The sequence below is a fragment of the Lissotriton helveticus genome, chromosome 7, assembly GCF_964261635.1.
Source record: "Lissotriton helveticus chromosome 7, aLisHel1.1, whole genome shotgun sequence".
Taxonomy (NCBI): Eukaryota; Metazoa; Chordata; class Amphibia; order Caudata; family Salamandridae; genus Lissotriton; species Lissotriton helveticus.
The window spans coordinates 17,403,006-17,410,037 of NC_136068.1; positions in this window are offsets into that span (position 1 = coordinate 17,403,006).

The window sequence follows — 7,032 nt, forward strand, 5'->3', positions numbered from 1 at the left end:
TTCCTCCAGGAAACACTTTCGTAGGGAGATACTCATATGGATCTGTGCAGGGGTACACTTCCTCTGTGAGTCCCACCTCACTGACGATGAAGGGCCACGTGTACTGCTTGCTGGCACCCTTGCAGAGACCTTTGGAGGTGGGCAGCATCTATGCCCCCCAGTATCAATTAGACCGCATTCCTGGAATCCTTGGCATCACACTTAAGTATATCCTTGCCAGCTTCAAGGATACTGGGACGTGATTTCAATTGTGTGGCATGTATATCATTAAACAGATCATCCCTCCAATAATTGACTGCCCCATCTGGAAACCAGCCACCACCTTCCATGAACGTTTGGTGGCTCCACCATGGCCTGAAGCTGGTGCATTTGTTTTATTCACCAGTGCATGCCTTCTATGTGTAACTGGATGGGATCTCAGCATCTCCAGCAGTCACAGACCAGGCTACGCAGCCAGAATATCTGGGCCGTACTTATATATAACCCGCTCATGTTGTGCTTGCACTGGGGAGGTGGCAGACCCGGATCCCTAAATGGCAACTCTGACCGGAATTCCTGGCTGACACGGTATTCAATGGCTCCCTACGGGAACTGATTGGTAAATATTTCCCTCATAATCAGGGCTCAGTGCTGATAGCAGTGTTCTGGGAGTAATTTAAAGTGGTGATTAGGAGCCTGTGTACGGCCGTACAACCTGGGGTATGCCTAAATCTAGAGTCTCTAGCTGAATACCCTGGAGACTAGGATGCAAGCCCCAGAGGTTGCATCTGTGCTAGACTCCACCTGTCTCCCGGAACTCCTCAGTGCGAGCATCAATCGATCAATCAATGTTTATGAAGCGCAGCTACTCACCCGTTAGGGTCTCATGGTGCTGGGGGGGGGGGGGAGTGTAGCGTGTGCCGGTAAGGTGGATTAAAAAAGCCAAGTCTTCAGTTCCTTCATGGAGTGAGGTGGTTTGTCTGATGTGGATGGGTAGGGCGTTCCAGGCATTGGCTGCGAGGTAGGAGAATGTGGAGGTTTAGTCGCTGGTTCAGATAGGCTGGTCAGGTGTTGTGGAGGACTTTGTGTGCATGGGTGAGGATCTTGAAAGTGATTCTTTTCTCTATGGGGAGCCAGTGCAGTGTATGTAGGTGTTGCGAAATGTGGCAGTGTCGTGGTGGGTTGAGGATCAGTCTGGTGGTGGCATTCTGGATGTTTTGCAATTTGCTAGTGAGTTTGTTGGTGATTCCGGTGTATAGTGCGTTGCCGTAGTCCAGTCTGCTGGTGATGAGGACGTGTGTGTCGGTCTTTCTATGTTTGAGAGGTAGCCATTTGAAGGTCTTGCTTAGGTGTCGGAGGGTGCGGAAGCAAGTGGAGGTGACTGAGTTAATCTGATGGGTCATGCTGAGGTAAAGGTCCAGGATGATTCCGAGCTTGCGGGCTTGGTTGGAAGGGATGGGCAGGTTTCAGAGGTTCAGAGGCTACCAGGAGTTGCTCCATGCGTTGGGTTGAGGATCCATGATGAGTACTTCTGTCTTGTCTGTGTTGAGTTGAAGGCAGCTGTCTCTCATTGAGTCGGCGACTGCTTTCATGCCTTCGTAGAAGTTGTGTCTGGCCTTGTCAGGTTCATTGGAGAGGGAGAGGATTAGTTGGGTGTCGTCGGCGTAGGAGATGATGTTTATTCCGTAGCGTCTGACGATGGTGACTAGCGGGGCCATGTAGATGTTGAACAGCGTGAAGCTGAGGGAGGATCCCTGGGGCACTACGCAGGTGGTGGGTTTGGGATCTGCGATGAAGGGGGCGAGTCTCACTCGTTGTGTTCTGCATCTCACTAGGACAACAATATGTCATCTGGACATTTTCTTCTACAAAGAACATGTAGCTAGATCACATGTGGGGAGGGCAAGTTTGGGAGGATGGTGTCATGACTCTTCTCAACAGACCCCTAGTTAGCAGTCAAAAACACACTCCGGACAGCAGACGATATGTTGCTACATACTCAATTCAACATTAACAGGGAGGTTGTGTGTGGCCTGGTCCATGCCATGGACAATATGTTTAAGGGGTTCCTGGCCGGGGTGACCCTGCCTCACCTCTCATATGCAGCCCATTGGGACATTGGCCAATTGACTTCAGAGCCTGAGATCAGGGGAGTCATTAAGTATTTAGCATCAGGGAAGTCCCCTGGGGTGGATGGGCTGCCTGAGGAATTTTACTATTTGTTCTGCTCACCGCTGGTACCCCAACAGGCGACTCTATATAATGCGGTGTGGGAGGCGGGTGCCCTAACACCAGCCTGTTGAGAAGCACTGTTGATTGCTTTGTTAAAGCCTGAGAAAGACCCAGTGGACATCTCTTCATATTGCCCCCTGTCAATGCTCACAGTAGATTACAAAATCCTTAGCAAAGTCCTGGCTACCAGCCTACAACCCCATATATACTTCTTGATCCACGAGGATCAGATTGGTTTTATTCTGCTTTGCAACACCTCTCTGATCATCCAGCGCCTGTACAGAGTGTTGCAGGAGATACAGCCGCAAAGGCAGTGGTACTATCAGTGGGCCTGTGTGAGGCTTTTGATACCTTACAGTGGAAAAATATGCAAAAAAAATGACCTTTATGACCATGGGCCAAGAGTGAGCCAAATGGGTAACACTGCTATATAAGGGAGACCGAGACAGTACAAACAGGGCAAACAGCTTGTACCCCATCGAGATTCGCACAGGCACGAGACACTGGGTCTGTGGTATAGTTGGTCACTCTTCTGCAGAAAACTTCTGCATGGGTTTATTTCACCATAAAAGTCAGTTCCTCTTCTCGAGCAGGAAATGGCTGCCATGTTATGTTATGTTATACATTTATTTTTATAGCGCACGGCTACTCCAAAGGAGTGTCCCGGCGCTTTATTGAGGCAGCTCAAAATAAAAAACATAACACCATACAGCGAACAACTGAAACAAAAGAAAGCACAAGATCATGTCTTTGATATGTTTTAACTTTGCAAGGCTGCTACCTCAGACAGGACATGGAGACACTGTAGCCCAGATCCTGCTGTTTGCATTGACCATAGAGTTGTTTGCTGGCGCAGTTTGGCAGCAGGGGAGGGGCCTATGTATATGGCTTCATGATGGGGAACATGACATCTCGCTATACATGGATGACATACTTCTATTCTTCTGCATCTCTGCACAAGGAGGTGCTGTGATGGGTCTCGATGCTCAAATGTCTTGGAGAAGCGAGGGGCTTCTGTACCAGCTGGGAGAAGTCCTGCGTCTTCCCAGTTAGGGAGATCACCGCAGTCCCACCCCAAGGGATCCACGAGATCACCACAGTCCCACCCGGGGATCCATGAGATCACTGCAGTCCCACCCAGGGGGATCCATGAGATCACCGCAGCCCCATATAAGGGGATCCATGAGATCACCACAGTCCCACCTGTGGGGATCCACAAGATCACCACTGCTCCACCCTTTGGGATCCACTCGATCACTGCAGTCCAACCCAAGGGGATCCACAAGATTACCACAGTCCAACCCAAGGGGATCCATGAGATCACCACAGTCCCACCCTCATGGATTCACAAGATCACCACAGTCCCACCCACGGGGATCCACTTGATCACCACAGTCCCCCCACAGGAATTCACAAGATTACCACAGTCCCATCCACAGGGATCCACTTGAACACTGCAGTCCCATTCAAGGGATCCATGAGATCACCACAGTCCAACCTGAGGGCATCCACGAGAACACCTCAGCCCCACCTGGGGGGATCTGGTCGATCACCACAGTCCCACCCAAGGGGATCCACAAGATCACCACAGTTCCACCTAGGGGGTCCATGTAATAAGGTATCATGGGAGCCCTGAACGTTCTCTGAACTCTGGATCTGAGTTTTCTTTAAGGGCACGCACCGCGGAGGATAATCTTGGGGGCTTGGGGGTGCGCTAAGATCCCTACAAGCGAGAGTGGTATTCTGACACACACTGAGGATCCCTTTTGATGGAACGAGTATCGCCTATGAGCATGATTATCCTGCCCAGACTGATTTATTACTTTGCAAATCCCTCTCTGGAAACCCCGGTCTTGGTTTAGTTCTCTAGACACCTTGTTGTGGTAATCGACTTGGGATGGCATTATTTCAGGGCATAGCTGCGCACTTTTCAGCACCGACACTGGAAGGTGTACTGCGGGTCAATCACCTTGAGCTGTGCCACATAGCAGCAGAAACACAATGGGTGGCGGCCAGCCACAGAGTGGAACTGGGGTCTCTGGTGAAGACCCTGATTATGGATGGCTGCTGTGGCTCAGGCTGGGGGCATGCCCCACTAGAGGACTGACACCCAAAATACTGCAAATCACACTACAATGCTGAGTACAGTCGCTGGGGCTGGGCCAGCTGTGCCCCTACTCTGCAGTCCTACCGCTGGTGGGCCTGCAAATGCCGACAGGCCTGCTTACAGCCCACATGATGCGTGACTAGACTGTGGCTGACAAACACACAGACAGGGACTGTTATGCAGAAATACCAGTGCTGTTCAGGTGATCGTTCTATCTCATGGGAAGCTCATATCTTGGGGTGAGGGAATGACGAATCCAGTTTTTTTGCGTTGAGATTCAGTGTGGTGATCTCCATCCACAACTGTACTTTGGAGATGTATGACGTCAGATGGGCTTATTTAGAGGCCCATTGCACCGGCTTTGCATCACTTTTATTTTATGCATCAGTGACGCTGAGTGCAGATCCATATCTCCAAGGCCATACACACGGTCGGGGACACAGAGGGTAGATTACTTGTAGTTATGGAGTGAGGCAAAGCAGCACAAGTTGCTGCGTTGCCTTACTGTGCATCAAAGATGTGTGTCATGGGAGTTGTGGTGAGTGTTCTCACACAATACCCATGGATTTTGATGCATTCCCAGATTTACACTGACTTGTAAACCGGGGAATGCGTCAAATGCCTACACCTCCCCAGGGGAGGCATAACGAGGAGAAATAACCTTACACCTCCCCAGAGATGGCATAACGAGGAGAAATAACTTTATGTCTCCTCCTTTTTTCCGCTTTCCATATGTGCTGCATTATGCAGCACACATAGAATAGGAAAAATTTGTCAATTTATTTTTTTGTGTGCAGAAAGGAGTCTCTTCCTGCATAAAGAACATTATTCCTCCAAAGCAGGCACCCTTGCTCCAGAGTATTTTGTACTTTTTCCCTCACAGCTGCGAGATAATGAATGAGGAGGACGTCCTATACTTGTTCTGGTTAGATGTAAGGGTGCTCTGTTATCCATGTGGTATCAGTTATTTATGGGAGAAGCTTGCCCTACTGAGATCTAACCTGCATGTGTGTGAGGCTCATGTGCATTGACTGCAGTGTATGATAGGTCTGTTCAGGTGTTCATAAGTTTGCTGTACTGGTTCTGTATTTCAGGACAGGTACCAGGGGTGGTGTCAGTGCTGCGTCTGTTCTGAGTGCATGCAGAGGTATGCAAAGACATAGTGTGGTTCCTATCTGATGTGTGTATGTATGTGTGTTTATGTGTGTGTGTAGGTGTGTGTGTGTGTGTGTATGCGTGAGTGAGTGTGTGTGTGTCATCCACTGCTGCAGCCAGCCCCATGCCTGACTAGTGTGGAAGGGATTCCTGTCCTCCAGCTGTCAGTAGTGCATCCAATAGGCATGTGTGTGTATATATATGTGTGTGTCTGTGCATGTGTGTGTGTGAGTGAGTGTGTGTGTGTCATCCGCTGCTGCAGCCAGCCCCATGCCTGACTGGTGTGGAAGGGATTCCTGTCCTCCAGCTGTCAGTAGTGCATCCAATAGGCATGTGTGTGTGTGTATATATATGTGTGTGTCTGTGCATGTGTGTGTGTGAGTGAGTGTGTGTGTGTCATCAACTGCTGCCGCCAGCCCCATGGCTGACTGGTGTGGAAGGGATGCCTGTCCTCCAGCTGTCAGTAGTGCATCCAATAGGCATGTGTGTGTGTATATATATGTGTGTGTCTGTGCATGTGTGTGTGTGAGTGAGTGTGTGTGTGTCATCCACTGCTGCCGCCAGCCCCATGGCTGACTGGTGTGGAAGGGATGCCTGTCCTCCAGCTGACAGTAGTGCATCCAAAAGGCATGTGTGTGGAGCTTGCGCTCGTACTGGCACTACTGCCAGTGCTGCACATGCTCTGCATGTGCTCTTACCTCTTTGGTGTGGAAGGTTCACACAAGGGCTGCACCCTGACTGTCAGTAAGGGATGTGTTGAAGAGATGAACTTACCAGACCATCTGTAAGGAAATATCGCTTCCTTGTTATGTTCCTTCCTTGCCCTGTTCTGTGTGTTTGTAAAGCACACTGTTACCCATGAGGGTGTCCTCGTGCTGCGTGTGCGTGCCTAGCAGTGCCTAGCAGTGCCTGTGCATGCCTAGCAGTGCCCAGCAGTGCCTAGCAGTGCCCAGCAGTGCCTAGCAGTGCCCAGAAGTGCCTAGCAGTGCCTCTGGTAAGTTGGATACTTGAAAAGCTAAGTCCTCTGCTTCTAGTGGAACTCAAGAAGAGAGGAGGAGGCTCTGATGTGGCGTGTGAGGCCGATCTATGCGTAAAGAGTGATGGAGGCTATCTGGTGGAGTAGAAGGAGAAGCGACTGATAAGGTTAGTGGGGCCTAGAATGTATGTGCATTGTGTGTTTGTGAGTGTGTGCATGCATGTGTGTGTGTGTGTGTGTGCATGTGTGTGTGTGTGTGTGTGTATGTGTGTGGGTTTGTGTCTGTATGTGTGTAGGTGTGTTAGAATCGGGGGTCTCTGGTTGGCACAGATAGGTACTTGTGACAAGCATGGACCCTCTCCTCTAGTTCAATTCTAAGAATCTTGATTTCGGCATAAGCCATAAAAGAGAACAACAGTAGACCTCTCCTCTATTCAGGGTAAGGTAATTACCCTCTTAAAATAACCCCTGCTCACCCTCTAGGCGGCGTGGCACAAGCAGTCAAGGCTAGTTCAGAGGCGATGTAAGTTAAGCATTTGTGACCACATACAGTAACCCAGTGACAACACTACAAATGGACACC